The following is a 20,153-nucleotide window of genomic DNA, read 5'->3' as shown; positions in this document are numbered from 1 at the left end:
GATATGCAAACATGATGTTCTAGAGTGTCTAGGACAGCAATATTAGTGTGGCAAATATCAGGAAATAACCTGAATGCCCACTGAGGAACATGGTTGCACAAATCATGGTGTATTTATACTATAAAATATTGTACAGCTATTTTAAAATTCTCTGGAAGAGTTTTTATAGTGTATTTTTTAAATGAGAGAAACAGGTTGCAGGGTATAATACATTTTTGTAAAGGAAACAAAATAACACAATCCTTTATATGTGTCCCTGGTTTCAGTGTGATTGGCCATGGAGAATGATTTGGAAGGAAGCCGACCAGGCTGCTGTCTGGGCTGGAGACAGAGGTAAGAGGTTTCCAATGGCAAATGTGTTGAAATGACCTTGGAGTTTAGGTATAGGGGGTTAGTGAACTTCATGATGGCACATCCATACAGTGAAATAATATTCAGCTGTTAAAAATAGTGATAATGGTAACTGGGCACAGTGGCTCACGCCTGTAATCCCAACACTTTGGGAGACCAATGCAGGTGGATCGCTTGAGCCCAGGAGTTTGAGATCAGCCTGGCAACGTGGCAAAACTCCGTCTCTACTAAAAATAAAAAATTTAGCTGTGCATGGTGGTGTGTTGTGCCTGTAATCCCAGCTACTCGGAGGGCTGAGGCACAAGAATTGCTTGAACCCGGAGGCAAAGGTTGCAACGAACTGAGACTGTGCCACTGCTCTCCTGCCTGGGTAACGGAGTGGGACTCAGTCTCCAAAAAAAAAAAAAAAAAAAAAGGCCGGGCGCGGTGGCTCAAGCCTGTAATCCCAGCACTTTGGGAGGCCGAGCCGGGCGGATCACAAGGTCAGGAGATCGAGACCACCCTGGCTAATACGGTGAAACCCCGTCTCTACTAAAGAATACAAAAAACTAGCCAGACGACGAGGCGGGCGCCTGTAGTCCCAGCTACTTGGGAGGCGGAGGCAGGAGAATGGCGTGAACCCGGGCGGCGGAGCTTGCAGTGAGCTGAGATCCGGCCACTGCACTCCAGCCTGGGCGACAGAGCAAGACTCCGTCTCAAAAAAAAAAAAAAATAATAATAATAATAATGATACATAAAAATTACATATAGGACGGGCGCGGTGGCTCACGCCTATAATCCCAGCACTTTGGGAGGCCGAGGCGGGCGGATCAAGAGGTCAGGAGATTGAGACCATCCTGGCTAACACGGTTAAACCCCGTCTCTACTAAAAAAACACAAAAAATTAGCTGTGCATGGTGGCGGCGCCTATAGTCCCAGCTACTTGGGAGGCTGAGGCAGGAGAATGGCGTGAACCCGGGAGGTAGAGCTTGCAGTGAGCCGAGATTGTGCCACTGCACTCTAGCCTGGGTGACAAAGCAAGACTCCGTCTCAAAAAAAAATTACATATAATATATTTAAAATAATGATATTAATGAACATGAAATAACATTAAAGGAAGTAAAAATGTGTGAGCCTGTGCATTTGGAAAATGTTCAGGATGGACACTCATCAAATATTCATGGTGATTATTAGTAATTGTGAGCTTATGAGTGGTTTTACTGTTATTTTTACATACTTACATTCTGTAATTTTGCTAAATTAATGTAGAAAAAAGGAAAGAGGTGGAGAGAGGCAGGAATGTTTAGTAACTCAAAGTGGTTTATTAATGTGGGGCAGAAAGAACCGAAAAGGATCGAGTCCTTCATAAACTCAACATCTCTGAATAATAAAAAGGTGAAAGTATTTCAAAATGTTAACGATTACATGTGGAAGGTGGCTTTAGATACTTAGCCTAGTGAAATGGGTGACTGGCCATGTATAATGTCTTTGTCTCACACAAAGTGATGAGGATGAATGAGATAATTAATATTTATACAGTCCTTTAATATCCTGCAGAAAAGGCTGTTGCATCAGATAATAGTGTACGCCACGGCTCAGTCTTCTGTCTCTCCTCGGACGGGACCCAAGCAGCCTCTTTCTGATGGTCTCTTGAAAGACCACCCGTGTATCTCATGAGGACTAAGTGTGGTCTTTGTTTCTGTAAACAAGAACACATTGATTGGTGATATGATTTGGCTGTGTCCACACCCATATTTCATCTTGAATTGCCACGTGTTGTGGGAGGTAATTGAATAACGGAGGCAGGTCTCTCCCGTGCTGTTCTCATGAGAGCGAGTAAGTCTCCTGAGATCTGATGGTCATTATAAGGGGGTGTCTCCCTGCACAAGCTCTCTTTGTCTGCTGCCATCCACGTAAGATGTGACTTGCTCCTCCCTGCCTTTGGCCACAATTGTGAGGCTTCCCAGCCACATGGAACTGTGAGTCCAATTAAACCTCTTTCTTTTTTTTTTTTTTTTTTTTTTTTTTTGAGACAGAGTCTGGCTCTGTCTCCCAGGCTGGAGTGCAGTGGCCGGATCTCAGCTCACTGCAAGCTCCGCCGCCCGGGTTCACGCCATTCTCCTGCCTCCGCCTCCCAAGTAGCTGGGACTACAGGCGCCCGCCTCGTCGTCTGGCTAGTTTTTTGTATTCTTTAGTAGAGACGGGGTTTCACCGTATTAGCCAGGGTGGTCTCGATCTCCTGACCTTGTGATCCGCCCGGCTCGGCCTCCCAAAGTGCTGGGATTACAGGCTTGAGCCACCGCGCCCGGCCAAAACCTCTTTCTTTTGTAAATTGCCCAGTCTCGAGTATGTCTTTATCAGCAGCATGAAAATAAACTAATACAACTGGAGAAAGACATTACATCTTTTTGTACCTTAAATTTTATAAATCAAAACAATAACTACTTTTTACCTTCTGAAACTACATTTGTACTTGGATAGATGTTTTTTATTGAAATATCAGCCTTGAATAAACTGTGTCTCAACCTGGCTTTACAAACCTTGACACAATAGGAATTTATAATTAAGCAGAAATAGTTAGCATAGATTAAAATGGAAATTAACTTAGACCAGGTGAGTGTGATTAGAATCAAAAGGAAACAGGGATATTTCCACTATGCAGCTTCCATTTGCCTACTTCTAGATGCCAACATCCATGCAGCTCTTCCCAGAGCCTGGGATGTATACAAAAATTCTAATCTATACCTAGACATGGAATTCCCTGGTATTCTAACTAAAGAACCAGCTAGACTGAAAAGAACACATTGTAATGAAAAGACCATGTCTGAGAACAGCTTTGCCCTCTGGTGAAATGTGGGTGAGACCTTCTTATTTTTCAGTCTTTGATGACTGAAGATTCTACAAGCCTTATAAGGTCTGTAGGGGCTGGTGAGTGGATAACAGGCATCTATAGACCAACTTAGTGTGTTAGTATAATCTTTTTTCACTCTGGGAAAAGGAAAAGGAAAAAATTATTTTTTCCACTTAGACTAATCACAAATCTTAGCACATCTGAAAACATTCCAATGACAAAAAGGTACGTTTCAGAACAAGAAGCCGGCCGGGCGCGGTGGCTCAAGCCTGTAATCCCAGCACTTTGGGAGGCCGAGGTGGGCGGATCACGAGGTCAGGAGATCGAGACCATCCAGGCTAACGTGGTGAAACCCCGTCTCTATTAAAAACACAAAAAATTAGCCGGGCGTGGTGGTGGGCACCTGTAGTCCCAGCTACTCGGGAGGCTGAGGCAGGAGAATGGTGTGAACCTGGGGGCGGAACTTGCAGTGAGCCGAAATCGTGCCACCGCACTCCAGCCTGGGTGACAGAGCGAGACTCCGTCTCAAAAAAAAAAAAAAAAAAAAACAAGAAGCCTTTGGGTCCCAAGTTTGGCAGCTTCTCTCCTTATTCCAATGATTGAACGGCAACTGCTCTGCAAGCTTCTCTGTGCCGCTCCCCACCTCCATTGTCCTACAGATTCCCTTTCCAAAATCATCAGTGTGTGATTTCCTTGGAATAAAAAGCAGATATATAAGGTTACTCACTTTTTCCTAATGTTGAAACTTGCCTCTCAGTCACGTCAACCTGGCTTCATCCACTGTTAGTACTGTCTCTCCCGTTTTACTATTTTATGTGTATATTTTATGCTGTGAGAAAGGGCACAATTATTTGTACCATAAGAAAGAACTCTTGTCATGAGAAGAAAGCCCCCAAGATACTCTGTAAAACTGTACTTCTTACAGTTCATTGTTGTTGTTGTAGGAGGGATGGTTTGTGACCAGGCTTAGAAATGTTTTCCCCAAAGATTACATTCCAAAGACAATAAAAGCAATCTCAGAATTGAGGAGTGTTGCCTTCATTTCACATCAAGCACTCACGGTTTTCCAACTGTGGATGTTCCACATTTCTGCACATAAAATCTAGGTCCATGAACGATCTGGTTCTGGACTTCATTAGGGGAGGACATTTGTTATTAGATGGGGTCCCCTCCCTGGCAAGAGGCAAGTCTGAGAACCGGCAAGTCTCAAAGCAGTTCCTCACGACTGCTGCTGTTACGTGTTACAGTCTGTGTACAAGTGGTTGAAATTTTAAAAAAATCACTCAGGCAATATGCTTTGTGTTCTATCATGTCTTGATACCACAAGTGTAGGAAAAAGTACGCCTTTGAGCCGGCCACAGTGACATGCATCTATGTCCCAGCTAGTCTGGAGGCCGAGGCAGGAGGATTGCTTGAGTCCAGGAGTTCAAGTCCAGCCTGGGCAACATAGTGAGACCTCGTCTCAAAAAGGAAAAAAAAATATGCGTTTGGAGAAGTCAAACTGTTAGCGTAAGTGAGAAAATTACTCTTGGCGTTCTTCACGGAGAAGTCTGTGCCCAGGGCTGTGACAGCTGATTGAACGTAGCTGTGTATGAGGCTGTGGTTGACCTAAGGAATGAGTAGATATGCTAAGCGCAGATCAGGTTAGAAGTGAACGACACAAGGTCATCTTCTGAGGGCAAACTGCTGAAAATAACTTGTCAATCAAATGTTTAAAATTGAAGCACTGATTCCAGTCATTCGGGGTCAGCCGTAAGGCTGGCAAGACGTACTGCTTCCCAATGTTTTGTTATTTGTGCCACAGCATCAGCAGGCCTTCATTCAGGAAACAGTCTCTTGTGTGTTACGTGCACAGAGTGGAGAAAGAATGACAAAAGCTCTGAGCTCCTGGAGTCAGGAAACTAGTGGAACAGACCCACTTCAACCGTGCAAATCATCCCACAAATCCGTCTCGCTGGAATGTGTGATGGGCACCATGAGGGAAAAGCCAGGGATGCTGTGGGAGAGAAGGACAAGGGCATCCACGTCCCCCTGGGTGAGGGGAGCCAGGAAGCCACCCTGAGTCAGGAGCACCCCAGACATCACACCCTACCTGCCCATCCTTTCTTACTAGAGGTAACATCTGGTTCACTTGACGGCTGTCATCAAACAAGTAAAGCTTCCCCTGGAGTTAAACCTGCGGATCAGAGCACTGCCCAGGTGTAACTGGAGTGCAGGCAGCCAATGATTAAAGACAGAAATGAGAGACAAGATATTCCATTTACATTGTCATGTATTCCAACACCTCGTACAACGGGCTGATCACGGACAGCGCTGTTGACATTAGGAACAAACAGTGTCACGGGCTGTGTTTTACTTGCTCTGAATAGAAATTCGCTCATGGAAGAAAAACCTACTAAGGCCAACTTACCTCAGCGGAGTGTCCTTGCGGTGCCTGAGCTGTGCTCACCTGAAGGTGTCCACGACAAACTGAAGGAGCTCTTGTTGTTATATAAGGAAATGGAATTCAGAGCACCCTCCTTCTATCCTTTTGTTTTATTTTCTATTTTTTCCAACTTCTGTTTCCACCAAGCTTCGAATATTGTGGATATTCCAGGTAGCGGCAGCAGGTGGTGCTTCGTGTGAGTGAGCAGCTTTATCCAGCATTTGTGTGTGATGCATCCGAAGCTGCGGTTAAGTCGTTGTTTCCATCTGCATTCAGAAAGCGTCCCATCAGGGTGGTGGCTGGGTAATTCCAACGTCTACCATGAGAACTCCTGCTTAGCAGCTAGCTTTTGGAAGAGATTTGAGAGTAATTTTAACACACCCTTTCAAAAGATTCCACTTTAAAGGTAGATTTTTGTCACGCTAAACATGAACCAGCACTTTTGCATAATGATAGAAGTATGACCTCTACAAGAAATACAAAACGTTGACTTCCAGAGGTAGCTGTTTCTAACAAAACAGGCTCTCTTTGTTGTACGTCTTAGCTCCGCTGCCTTTTCCACTGCTTCACAGGTGCCCATGTGCAATCCAGCTTTCCTGAATTAGGTATTAGCACGTTGCTAGATGCCCTCAGGTGACAACATTCAGATCAGTGAAATAACATAGTGATCCCTAGATAGAACACATTTCCTTTTCGTGTGTGCTACTGCGAAGTGTGTTCTGGTTGGGAGACATTTGGAATGCAATTCCTCTCATTAGCACCAATCATAGCAGTTTTCCTTTCCTCAACTAGGTCTTTGTGCAATGTGAGCAAAAGTGCAAATGACACATGCACTTTATAAAGTCTTTCAAAGACAAGCTCTTGGGGGTGGCTTCACGTGGGGTGTAGGCTATCTGGAGAGGGTGGGCACGACGGCATTACTCAGCCTGTCCATGACGAGGGCTAATCTCCATACTGGGAAAACCATGAGGAGAGAGGGTTGGGCGGTGAGGAGCCCTGGAGTGCTTGTTTTGTGTGCACGCACACACACACGTGGACGAGGCGCCCAGGGAAGGGAACTCTACCCCTGCTAGTCAGTACCAGCCTGGGGCCCCAGCCGTCTCTGCTCGCAGGGGCAAGAGGTGGAACGGAGAGAAAGGAAGCAGACAGACAGGGACGGGAGCCTCAAGAAACCCTGACACTTTTGATTCCCAAATACGCCAGCCTCTCTCATTCACCCTCCAACCCACAGCCTTCACTCTGAGCCTCTTTTGGCAATTTTATTCCTCCCAGACATGACCCCCTCCCTGAATATGGCTTCCCCTGGGCTTTGAGAGGACCATACTGAATCTTGATGAAATGTCGGATTTTCTGTGCCACCCCTGCTGCAGGTGGACAGGTGCGGGGAGGTGGGGAGGAGTAGGGGCTCAGCAGCACCCCAGCTTCTTCTGCTCCTCCTGCTGGCCATGCCATGAGCGCAGCAGACACACTGGAAGGATGGCAGTTTGGCTTTGGGGTGACGGGGAAGGCAGACAGACATTTCTATTCCCTGCTGTCTGTGAATGCACCAAACACACACTGCATGGTTTTGGTCTCAGACCTCTAGAGGCTGTGCCACACACCTCTTCCCTGAGAAATGTGCTGGATAGCCGGGGTCCTCATTCTAGTCCAGTCCTTCTTCATGCTCATCAGCTCCTTCCTGCTTTGTTCAGCCATGGCTGCCCCAATTCAGTGCAGTGACAGGCGGTATTTTCCTCCTGGGAACTGGCCAGTTCCCTTCTTAGGTAGCTGGCCTCTGGTACCTTCTAACCACTGAAAAGTTGGGAATGAAAGATTTTCTGGACCTTGGTCATTTAGGTAATGGTACGCTGTGCTCTTGGACAGGTCAGGACACTGCTCATGATAAATCCCAGCATGCTCACCCTGTCATGTGCTGGGCCGCTTTTTTTTGAGACAGTGTCTTGCTCTGTTGCTCAGGCTAGAGTGCAGTGGCACAATCTTGGCTCACTGCAGCCTCAACCTCCCGGGCTCAGGTGATCCTCCCACCTTTAGCCTCCCAAGCAGCTGAGACTACAGGCACACATCACCACACCTGGCTAATTTTTGTATTTTTTATAGAGACGGTGTTTTACTATGTGGCCCAGGCTGGTCTCACACTCCTGGGCTCAGATCATCCACCTGCCTCGGCCTCCCAAAGTGCTGGGATTACAGGCGTGAGCCACTGCGCCTGGCCTATTGGGCTGTTTGGGTAATGCCATCCGTGCCCCCTCCTGTGTGTCATGCGGGAACACCAATATTTTCTGATCGCATCTCTGAGCAGACATGGTATCAATGGCCAATAAAACAGGGCCTCCTGGAGACAGCCCGGAGAGCTGTGCAAAGACAGCCAGCCACGCACCACAGTAGATGGAAGCTAATTAAAAATGACTTATTAAACACTGCAGACATCACAGCCCAAAGCTGCGGATGAACAAACACTCATGTTTCAACACTGGCTTTTCACAGGAAAGACAGCCATGCTGTCGTTCTGGTAAGTCATTATTTACCTTCCTGAAACTCACCAAAGGGTCTTCAGTCCTCCCCAGGCCCCATTCCCTGCCCCTTCTTTGTGCCTGTTACAGACCCTGATATTGAACTCATTCTGCTTCCTTTAAACTGAGGTGTTTAGAAAGACAACAGATTGTACAATTTCATGTCAAGGACTTATTCTCAGAAAAATGACTCATCTTTATTTAAAGGGTCTATTCAAGTGAGAAATGAATCATTCTCACCTGATGGCCCTCACTTGGTGGGAGAGGGGGTGGAGGTTCGGGGAGAACCAAGTCTCTAAGCACTCTTTGCTGACTCTCAGGCTTTGGGGCCTGAAGGAAAAGCTGTTTTTTAATGCAATTGACCTAAACCAAGTTTTTAAAGTATCTTTAAGTATCCCCTCCCCCCCAACTTTTTTTTTTGGACAATGAAACCATAGTTGCAACACCCAGAGCTTGGGCTTAGAACAACTTTGACAGGATCTGTAGCTGTGAAATTTGCATCCCTGTAACACAATAACTTATCATGACAAAGATCTGTTGACGTCAATTCCTTTATTACTCTTATTTGTAGGCCAAGGGAGGGACCCAGGGCCCTGATATTGTTGCCTTAGTGCTGTAAGGATTGGATCTGGGTCACTCTGACCTACAAATTGATACATGGCCCTGGAATAACCCACACATTTTGAAGAGGAAGAAACAAAAATCAGTTACTAAAGGCTTGGCTGACTCCAGATCATGCAATTTCACGGGCTCCCGGGAGATGGCAGCCACTTTTTGGAAAACAGTCTCTAAAGGTACACAGAGCAATAGTGTGCTCACCCCTGGGGCCAGCCGTGGAAAAGTGGGGCCAGGTGCAGTAGCTCACTCCTGGAATCCCAGCACTTTGGGAGGCTGGGGCAGGAGGATCGCCTGAGGCCAGGCGTTTGAGACCAGGTTTGATAATAGAGCAAGACCCTGTCTCTACAAAAAGTACAATTAACTGGCTGTGGCATAGGCGTGCACCTGTGGTCCCAGCTACTCGAAGGCTGCGGTGGGAAGATCACTTGAGGCTGCAGTGAGCTGTGGTTGTTCCACTGCACTCCAGCCTGGGTGCAGAGCAACACCCTATCTCAAAAAAATAAAATAAAATAAAAATAAAAATAAATGAAAGAAAAGAGAGAAAGAAAAAGAAAAAAGAGTAGGAAGAAAGAAACACTTTGATTATCTTCTTTTTTTTTTTTTTTTTTAACAACAAAGCATTTGCTGGGTGACCAGCCGAGGGGCAGGACATGCAGGATGATAGTCACCTGCTGAAGAGGCACTTCTGACAGACTGGGGCGCCGCATAGTCTGCCCAGAAAACCATGTGTGAATCTTTAAAATGGTCATAAATATGTGTAGGGATCATCACCTTATTTTTAGGGATTGTATCCATCTTACGGGACCACCGGAACTCCGGAAATCATAGCCGATGCTAGGTTGACATTCAAAAGCACAACGAAACCGAGCAACCCCAAGGACCAGATTCCAAAACCAAAAGCAAAACGACAACAGCCAGATGCCTGAGAGGCCTGTGCAGCACCGGTGGCCACACCTGCAAGGGCAGAGCGAAGGAAGGGCCACACATTGCCAGCACCTTGAGCCTAGGTGCCGGTGGGCAGTGTGGATGAGGACTGTGTCCCTGGCGTGGTCCCCATTCACAGGCAGAGAAACCAAGCCTCATGCAGTCTGTCTGCTGCGGGGGTGAGTGGGAGCTGGGTAGGGACCCCCCTGGCTCTTGGACACCAGCCCTCTGACAGGTGCTCCAAGCACCTCCACCAGTCTGCACGGGGACTCCCAGAGAGCAAGGGCATGGCTGTGCCCGCTTCTCTTTGAAGGCGATGCAAATGCACTCTTCTGTTGTCAAGAAAGTTCCATTTTGCTGTTCGCTGTCTCAGCGCAAACCTTTTGGAAAATTAGCAAAGCCATACGGAGATTGAAATCTCATTTTCTCCAGTTTTATTTCAAATACAGAAAATGACCCCATGATGAATTTCAAAGCCACAGTTGGGTTTGTAGGGCTCTCAGACTCATATAGGGGGTCTAACCCTGGAAAACCAAGGGTGTGCCACCATTTGCAATTCTCCCACAGAGGCCTGGGGTCACTCCCTTCCTGGGAATGCTGCTGCCTGGAAGGTCAAAGGCAGGGCAGTCAGGCGATCTCAGCATGGTGCTTTGTGGGTACAGATCTGGAGAGGGGACATGGGGACTTGAGTGATGGGGTGGGGTCTGTAAATGCAGGGCCAAGGGATGTGTCCATTTATTCCAAACTGATGGGACGTCCTGGCAGGAGACCACAAACTCATAGAAAAAGAAAAGCTGGTCAGGCATGGTGGGTCACACCTGTAATCCCCGCACTTTGGGAGGCCGAGGCAGGCGGATCATGAGGTCGGGAGATCGAGACCATCCTGACTAGCACAGTGAAACCCCATCTCTACTAAAAATACAAAAAAAAAAAAAAAAAAAAAAAAAAAGAAAGAAAAAAATTAGCCGGGCATGGTGGCATGCGCCTGTAGTCTCAGCTACTTGGGAGGCTGAGGCAGGAGAATCGCTTCAACCTGGGAGGCAGAGGTTGCAGTGAGCCAAGATCGTGCCACTGCGCTCCAGCCTGGGCAACAGAGCAATACTCAATCTCAAAAAAAAAAAAAAAAAAGAAAGAAAGAAAAAGAAAAGCTTACCAGTTTGTACCAGTTTGGCACAAACTTTCATGATATACTCACGTGTAGATTATTTTTAAAAGGACAACACCGGGAGGAATGATGAATACAGGACTCTGGCAATCACTGCTGAGTTGATGCAGCACAAATGCCTTGTCTTGATGTAAGTGGTTCAACAAAACGCTGGGACTTGGCACTGATAGGGTCAAGGCTTTCTATGAATTAATAAGCAGATGTGTAGCCTCCCCTCCCTCCTGACCTCTGTAAGGTGAGTTGCTGGGCTATGAATGACCACACAGCTAAGTGCTGAGAGAAGGGGAGCTTGGAGCATCCACACATTCAGGGCCCCTCTTGAACCACTAGAAATCATTTAAAGCACTCCTTATGTATCTCCCAGGTGTTAGGAAGAGTGATGTCCAACCTTGGCAGCTGCTGTGTTCCTCGGAGTAAAACAGAGATTCTGGGCATCATCCTCAAAAGGTCCCGTGGCGATCGCGGCACTGAGTCAATCACCTGCCAAGTGCACCAGGGATGCCCCGTGCCTGGAACTGGCCGCTGTGGAGCACACAGAAGCACAGCATGGGGGCCCTGCCAGGCGGAGCCATGGGGCTGCCCAGCTCATCCCCACCCTCCAAGAGCCCACGTGCCTCTGAGCATCAGCCACGGTCTGAGCTGGGCACAGAATCAACTCTTGGCCTCTTCAGTTTCCTCAGCGGTCCTTTCTCGTCCCTGCTTCTTAGAGAGAGCCAGGGAGGCAATTGAGAGAAATGGCAAAACAGGTCAAAATGGGGAGAAAGGGCTGCCAGCGCTGAGATCAACACTCATTGGGAGGCGCCCTGCTCTCCAGGTGCTGATAATTCAGATCACAAAACGCTCAGCCGGTCAGCTCTAATCGTGTAGCTGCACTGGTTCTCTGTGACTTCAAAATAAGAGCGAAGCTGTGTGTGTATTGATAACACCAGTGAGCCACTTTCAGCTTCTGATTCAAAATTGCCAGCTGTTTCTCATCAGACTGTCGGTGGCGCCTACCAGTGATGACACTGGGTAGGGGGCAGCCCTGACCTGGGTGAGAACAGGCTCCTGGGGGATCCTCGAGTGCAGCCCGGGATGGGGACCACTACCATATGGGAAAACAAAGCTCGATTAGTGCACATTCGACTTTACTTACATTTTGATTTATTGTATTTATAATTATAGAGCCAGTTATCTGCTCCTTGGGAAGTAGATTGAAGGAGAGAGAAGTAGAAAAATAGTTATGCACAATCTCATTACCCAGATATGCCCACTGTTGATATTTTGTCATATTTCCTCCTGCGTTTTTATTACTGGAGTTTTTCTAAAGCATAATTGAAATCTTACAGTATATATGATTTTGGAAACTTGAAAAAAATTTAACAACATAAAAATTTCCTCATGCGTTAAACAATTTTGTAAACACAAAATGTAAACACCATTTTTAATGGTTGCATAGAACTGAAATATAGGCATGGACCACACTTTGAATTTCCTCTTACATTATGATGTTAATAATATTAATATTGACTCCTTACTGAACCTTTGCTAATTGTGGACACTGTGTTTAAGCACCATACACAAATTATCTGGTTTTAGTTCTCAAATCAACATTATGGAGTAGATACGGTTATTTTCCCAGTGTTATAGATGAGGAAACCAGGGCTCACTAGGGGCTAATTTTCCTGATTAAGGTGCCAGGGCAAAGGACCCGCACCATGGTCTGTGTGAAAAGCCACTGGATTTTTCTCAGCATGTCTCCTTGGTCACACGGAAACACCGAGGCCTGTCGTGACTATCCTTGAGAATTGTGAGAATTAAAAACGAGGCTGGGTGCGGTGGCTCAGGCCTGTAATCCCAGCACTTTGGGAGACCAAGACAGGTGGATTGCTTGAGTCCAGGAGTTCAAGAGCAGCCTGGGAAACATGGTGAAACCCCGTCTCTAATAAAAATAGAAAAAGAAAAATTAGCCAGGAGTGGTGGTGCCCACCTGTAGTCCCAGCTACTCGGGAGGCTGAGGTGGGAGGATCGCTTGAGCCTAGGAGGTTGAGGCTGCGGTGAGCCAAGATCTAGACAGGGCACTCCAGCCTGGGCGACAGAGGGAGACTTCATCTAAAAAAAAAATGGGCTGGGTGCAGTGGCTCAAGCCTGTAATCCCAACACTTTGGAAGGCTGAGGCAGGCGGATCACTTGAGGTCAGGAGTTCGAGACTAGCATGACCAACATAGCAAAACTCCATCTCCACTAAAATACAAAAGTGAGCTGGGTATGGTGGTGTGTGCCTGTAATCCCAGCTACTAGGGTGGCTGAGGCATGAGAATTGCTTGAATCCAGGAGGCAGAGGTTGCAGTGAGCTGAGATCATGCCACTGCACTCCACATTCCAGCCTGGGTGACAGAGTGAGACTGTTTCCAAAAAAAAAAAAACAAGGCAGCCAGGTGCGCCTTCCCTCTCCATACTCTGTGCAGTAGCCTGGCAGCTGTTCCCAGGCAGGGAGAAGGAGAGGCAGGGAACGGGAGCAGCAGCTGAGTCCAGCTCTGTGCAGGGCTGGGACAGAGGGCTTCAGGGTCACGGCCGGCGGCAGTAGCCCTGTCCCCAGTGGTTTGCACACTTTGCTGTGTAAAAAGAACCTCAACAATGGAATCAAATTCAGCCTTGAAAGGAAGGAAACTTTGCTCCATGCTACGACACGGGTGCCCCAGAGAACACTGTGTTAAGTGCAGTGAGCCGTCTCAGAGGGACACGTGTTGCTGAGCCACACAGGTGAGGAACACGGAGGAGTCAGGGCCAAGGAGACGGAAAGTGGAAGGGGTGCCAGAGGCTGGGGGAGGAGGAACGAGCCATCCGTGTTTCGTGGAGACAGGGTTTCAGTTTGGGAAGATGGAAAAGGTCTGGAGCTGGAGGGTGATGATGGCTGCACAGCAGTGTGACTGTGTGTAGTGCCACAGAACTGCACACTTGAAAACGATGGAAGGGGCCGGGCGCGGTGGCTCAAGCCTGTAATTCCAGCACTTTGGGAGGACGAGATGGGCGGATCACAAGGTCAGGAGATCGAGACCATCCTGGCTAACACGGTGAAACCCCGTCTCTACTAAAAATACAAAAAACTAGCCGGGCGAGGTGGCGGGCGCCTGTAGTCCCAGCTACTTGGGAGGCTGAGGCAGGAGAATAGCATAAACCCGGGAGGCGGAGCTTGCAGTGAGCTGAGATCCGGCCACTGCACTCCAGCCTGGGCGACAGAGCAAGACTCCGTCTCAAAAAAAAAAAAAAAAAAAAAAAAAAAAAAAGATGGATGGGGGCGGGTGCCGTGGCTCACACCGGTAATCCCAGCACTTTGGGAGGCTGGGAGAATTGCTTGAGTCCAGGGTTCAAGACTACCCTGGGCAAGATTGTGAGACCCCCCCCCCCATCTCTACAGAAAAAAAAAATCGTGGGGCATGGTGGTGCACACCTATAGTCCTAGCTACCCGGGAGGCTGATGGGAAGGGTCACTTGAGCCCGAGAGGTCAGGGGGCAGTTAGCCATGTTCACGACACTGGGGGGCAGAAGGAGACCCTGTCTCAAAAAAAACAAAGCAAAAAACAAACAAAACAAAAAACAGTTAAAGGATAAAGTTTACATTATGTGTTTTACCACATTTAAAAAAAAAAATAAAAGCAGCAAAGTTTCTCCCCATTGACTTGGGCTGTAGACCCTCCTTTAAAGAACTTGAAGCCGGGCCTCATTGCTAACCTATCACAGTAGGTGGAGACTTAGATGCCTGCTTGCTAGACGCAGTGGCTCACGCCTGTAATCCCAGCACGTTGGGAGGCTGAGGCAGGCGGATCACGAGGTCAGGAGATCGAGACCATCCTGGCTAACAGTGAACCCCCGTCTCTACTAAAAATACAAAAAAAAAAAAAAAAGAGCTGGGGGTGGTGGCGGGTGCCTACAGTCCCAGCTACACTGGAGACTGAGGTAGGAGAATGGCATGAACCCAGGAGGCGGAGCTTGCAGTGAGCTGAGATCAAGCCACTGCACTCCAACCTGAGCGACAGAATGACACTCTGTCTCAAAAAAATAAAAAAAATAGATGCCTGCTCAAGGAGAGGAAATGAGGGAAAAGGGGGGCCGGAGACGAGACCCAGGATCAATAAAAAATCACTTGGGAGTAACATGACCTCTTTCAGAGGACAAGCAGGAGAAGGTAGGCACTGCCACCTAAAGCGTATTCTCAACATGTGGGCTAAGCCCCAGAATCTGCCCCCTGCACTGGGCAGGTGCAGAGCCTGGGCTGCCCCTGCCTCTGTGAACCAGACCCTTAAGGACCTTTGAAGGCCAGCAGCTCACACAACTCATGCTCTGCCCTCTGACTTCATTTCGATACGGGATTCCAGAAATTTATGCTGATTGAAAACCACTGACCCAAAGGAACCCGCAGAATGCCAGGGACACCCTTGAGAAAGGTATGCGGGCTCTCACCGGGCTTAGCTCCCTAGAGGGAGGGAAGAGTAGAGGGGAAGGCTGTGAGCTCCGTGGCCCCAGAGCAGCTGGGGTAACTGAAGTGAAATCCACCCAGCAGTCCCATAGACAGTTTTTTGGGATATACAGAGAAATTGACCCTTTTGGTCTTTAAGCTTGAAACTTAAATTTGTTTTATCTAAGTTCCTTCCTGGGAAAGGACTCCCCCAGGCCTCTGAAAAGGTATTGACGAATTGAAACTCACCAGTTCACTGCATCCACACAGTGAGAAGCCAGGCCCCTCATTCATCATGCTTGCTTCCTTAACCCTCCCGAGTTCCTGTTTTCCCATACATTGTTACATTTCTTCCTTGCTCTACAAAGCCCTAACTTTAGTCGGCCAGCAAGAGGCCTTTGAGACATCTTCCTTCTCATCCACTGCAGCACCCGATTAAAGCCTTCTTCTTTGGCAAGGCTCATTGTCTCAGTCACTGGCTTTCTTTGCAGTGAACAGCAGGACTCTAAACTGAACCCCTGGTGTTTCCATAACAGAGAAAGGGCTGAGCTTCAGCACTCACAGCCTCTGTAGCTGGGGCTGCAGTCAGGAACTGGCCCAGGCAGGTGCAGGGACAGCTCTCTGCACCAGGGGCAACAGGACCCAGAATCAGGAAGCAAATTCTAAAGACCTCTGAAGAGTCTATTTAAATATTAGAAAGTTCAGGTACTAAATCTTACACATTTTGCTGATAATTGAGCCCCAGGCTGTCACTTCCAACCTACTTACACCCAAAGACAATTCATGCAAGCTTGGTTACTTGAATTTTCAGCTCACAGTGTATTAGAAATATAATATTTGGGGAAGGAACTGAGGGTGCTGCCTGAGCCAGGCAGGTAGAGGGGGCTCTGAGTCCCTCCCTGACTACAGAGCTCCAGGTTTTATGCAAGGAGGAAAATAACAGACAACTCTGTGGCTTCAGCCATTTACAGAGGATAAACAATATCAAGTACTGGGAATGGGGGCTCCAAGAGGAAATCTCAGGCCCCATGGTGGAATACGTTTTCTTTCTTATTAGAACCATTGTGACAATAGGTTAAGGACATTTGTTGCTGTGGGGAGGATTCCAGCAGAGCTGTGCCTTTCCCTGGAAGGCGGCAGAGGGTGTCTGAGCACTGAGAGGGAGTGAGCTTGCAGCCCTTAGCTGTCACTGCCTGCTGGGGGCCCATGTGGCTGCTTTTCCACTTGCAAGTGTCACGGGGCTACCAGAACAAGTTACACAAACCAGGGGGCTGAAAGCCACAGGATTTGACTCTCCCACAGTTCTGGAGGCCAGAAGTCTTACATCCACGTGTGGGAAGGCTGTGCTCCTCTAAAGGCTCTAGGGAAGGGTCCTTCCCTGTTTCCTTCAGCTCCTGGTGGCTCCCACAACCCTCGGTGCTCCCCAGTTGGTGGGTGCATCACTGCACTCTCCACTTGCATCTCCCGATGGCGTTCTCTCATCTCCAGATCTCCCTCTTCTTTTAAGGCCACCAGCCGTCAGATTCAGGGCCCACTCTCATCCAGTATGACCTCCTCTTCACTTGATTATGTTTGTAAAGACCCTACTCCAAATAAGGTCACAGTTTCAGGTGTGTGTTAGGTGGCCATGAACTGGGGGGATGTTACTGAACCCAGCGCACCCATTCTTACTCCCTTCCACTCTTCTGAGACTTGTGATTCAGCCAGCCAGAGCCCAGCCACTGCGGGCTGTCCAGGACGTTCCCTGTCCTGGGCTGAGGATGAGCAGGCAACACTGTGGAAACCGGCCTGAGGACGGCAGGCACTGGTGGGAACAGAGCCACAGGGCTCCCAGGAACACCCTCAGAGCTGCCTTCAGTTTGTATCTGGCACCCATGTTATTGCTGCGTTTATTGACATAGCCAAAAAAAATCCCCTTCCCTGTGTTAGCTGGCCTGATTGGGGCTCCCCTTACAACCCAGAGTGTCTCAAGGGATGTCTCCCCAGGCACACAGAGGAGAAGCTGCCCCCTATTTTTTCTCAAATGAGACAAAAGGAACTTTTCTGCTTTGGGAAAAAGTAACTGAAAAGGGACTTGGTTTTGAGGCCAGTCTATCTGCCATTGGTCCCCTCGCTCCATGGCACAGGGCCAACTCTGGAGCCAAGGACCTTTTGGACAATTGAGGAGCTGTGCCCCCGGGCAGTGAACTGAAAGCAGTGTTGGTCATAAACCAATTCTGGCGAGGACAGGAGACATGTGACACCTCTTGGCAGGTCCGTCCTGGGAATCTTGGAATAGACACCAAAATGAGAAGAATCCAAATAAGGTCTGATGTAGACAGAGGAGACATTGCTAATTGAGGCAGATCCTAAAGAAAGTCTTCAGTAGTTTTTGTGATCGTGTGTGGAAATCATATGGTAATAGATATCAGTAATTGTAACAAATCATTAGAAATCACTAGAGGTAATGTGCCTCTTGAAGACAAATGTCTGTCATTTTAATGAAAAAATAGTAAATATTTTAAAAGATGAAGACTTCAACTACCTGATAAACATATTCTTAGGACACTCTTGACCATGTCAGATAAAATATAAGTCGCTCTGTGGCATTGCTATAAATGCATACATTTGCTCAGAGTGAGGAAGGACCCATTTGTGCTGTTTATAATAAAGGAAAACACATGAACCGAGATCTTTATTCAATACTTGCTGGGTGTGGTGGCTCACGCCTGTAATCCCAACACTTTGGAGGCTGAGACAGGCAGATCACTTGAGGTCAGGAGATCAAGAACAGCCTGGTCAACATGGTGAAATCCTGTCTCTACTTAAAAAAAAAAAAAAAAAAAAATTAGGCTGGGCATGGTGGCTCACGCCTGTAATCCCAGCACTTTGGGAGGCCGATGCGCGTGGATCACAAGGTCAGGAGATGGAGACCATCCTGGCCACTATTTTAGTCTCTACTAAAAATACAAAAACTTAGCCGGGTGTGGTGGCGGGTGCCTGTAGTCCCAGCTGCTTGGGAGGCTGAGGCAGGAGAATGGCGTGAACCCAGGAGGTGGAGCTTGCAGTGAGCCGAGACCGCACCACTGTACTCCAGTCTGGGTGACAGAGTGAGACTCCAGCTAAAAAAAAAAAAAAAAAAAAAAAATTAGCCAGGCCTGGTGGCAGGCACCTGTAATGCCAGCTACTTGGAGGCTGAGGCAGGAGAATCTCTTGAACCTGGGAAGCGGAGGATGCAGTGAGCCGAGATGGTGCCATTGCACTCCAGCCTGGGTGTCACTGCAAGACTCTGACTCAAAAACAAAACAAACAAAAAACTTAAGTGCCAATTTATTTTTCTCCTTTTATAAAGAATCAAGAATTATATGAAGAATGAAATGTCACTTATTACTAATATGCAAGTTTGCATGGCTGATTAGATGAAGATTTTTCTCAGTAAATATAAATCTTTACTGCTAGGTATATATGCAAGAAAAATGAAAACACGTTTCCACAAAAACCTGTACATGAATGTTCATAACAGGATTAATCAAAATAGCCAAAATGTAGAAACAACCCAATTGTCAACTGATGAGGAAATAAACATAATTGTGGTACATTTGCAAAATGGAACATTACCTAGTAATAAAAAGGAATGAGGTACTGGCATGCTGTAACATGGATGAACTCTGAAATACTGTGTCACATCAGAGGAGCCAGTCACAAGCCACCACATGCTGCATGAGTCCATTCATCCAGAAGGTACAGGACAGGCAAATTCGTAGCGGCAGAAAGTGGAGTGGTAGGGATGGGGTTGGGTTAGGGACTGGAGTGTGGCTGCTAATGTATACAGGATTTCTTTTAGGAGGTCAAAAATGTTATTTTTAAGATGGTTTGTTCATTTTTGTTTTTTAAATTTACTTTTATTTTAGGTTTGTGGGTACATGTGAAGGTTTGTTACCTAGGTAAACATATGTCACAGGAGGTTGTTTTACATATTATCACCACCCAGGTATTAAGCCCAGTACCCAACAGTTATCTTTTCTGCTTCTCTCCCTCCTCCCACCCTCCACCCTCAAGTAGACCCCAGTATCTGTTGTTTCCTTCTTTGTGTTCATAAGTTCTTATCATTTAGCTCCTACTTATAAATGAGAACACGTGGTATTTAGTTTTCTCTTCCTGTGTTAGTTTGCTAAGGATAATGCCTCCAGATCCATTCTTGTTCACGTAAAAGACATAATCTCATTCTTTTATATGGCTGCATAGTATTCCATGGTGTAGATGTACCATATTTTCTTTATCCAATCTGTTATTGAAGGGCATTTAGTTGATTCCATGTCTTTGCTATTGTGAGCAGTGCTGCAATTAATATTCACATACATATGTCTTATACGGTAAAATGATATATATTCCCCTGGGTATAGACCCAGTAATGGGATTGCTGGGTTGAATGGTAGTTCTGCTTTTAGCTATCTGAGGAATTGCCACACTGCTTTCCACAACGGTTGAAGTAACTTACACTCCCACCAACAGTGTGTAAGAGTTCCCTTTTCTCTACAATCTCACCAGCAACTTTTTTGTTTTTTTTTTTGTTTTGTTTTTGGACTTTTTAATAATAGCCATTCTGACTACTATGGTATGTCACTGTGGTTTTGATTTGCATTTCTCTAATGATCAGTAATATTGAGGGTTTTTTCATATGCTTATTGGCTTCATTTATGTCTTCTTTTGAGAAGTGTCTGTTCATGTCCTTTGCCCACTAAAAATGTTCTAAAATTATGTAGTGGCAATGGTTGTGCAATCCTGTGAATATATTAGGAAACACTGAATTGTATACTTTTGTGGGTGAATTCAATGGCATGTGAATTATATCTCAATAATTCCTACCTTCAAAGAGCTCATAATCAGGGCATTCAAGCATTTTTTTCCTCTAAGAC

At 46.9% G+C, this 20,153-nt stretch overlaps 1 long non-coding RNA gene across 1 annotated transcript; it reads right to left on the bottom strand.

Annotated features, from left to right (window-relative positions):
• Nucleotides 1-1,664: 1,664 nt before the first annotated feature.
• Nucleotides 1,665-12,147, bottom strand: LOC115895543. The gene is made up of 3 exons (XR_004055740.1): nt 11,212-12,147; nt 5,592-5,948; nt 1,665-2,029 (listed from the first exon to the last, which is right to left on the bottom strand). It is a non-coding gene; the product is annotated as an uncharacterized LOC115895543 (long non-coding RNA).
• Between the last annotated feature and the right edge of the window lie 8,006 nt (nt 12,148-20,153).

Source organism: Rhinopithecus roxellana, chromosome 21 (assembly GCF_007565055.1).
Source record: "Rhinopithecus roxellana isolate Shanxi Qingling chromosome 21, ASM756505v1, whole genome shotgun sequence".
NCBI classification, from domain to species: domain Eukaryota; kingdom Metazoa; phylum Chordata; class Mammalia; order Primates; family Cercopithecidae; genus Rhinopithecus; species Rhinopithecus roxellana.
This window is presented reverse-complemented; position numbering and strand designations above follow the sequence as displayed.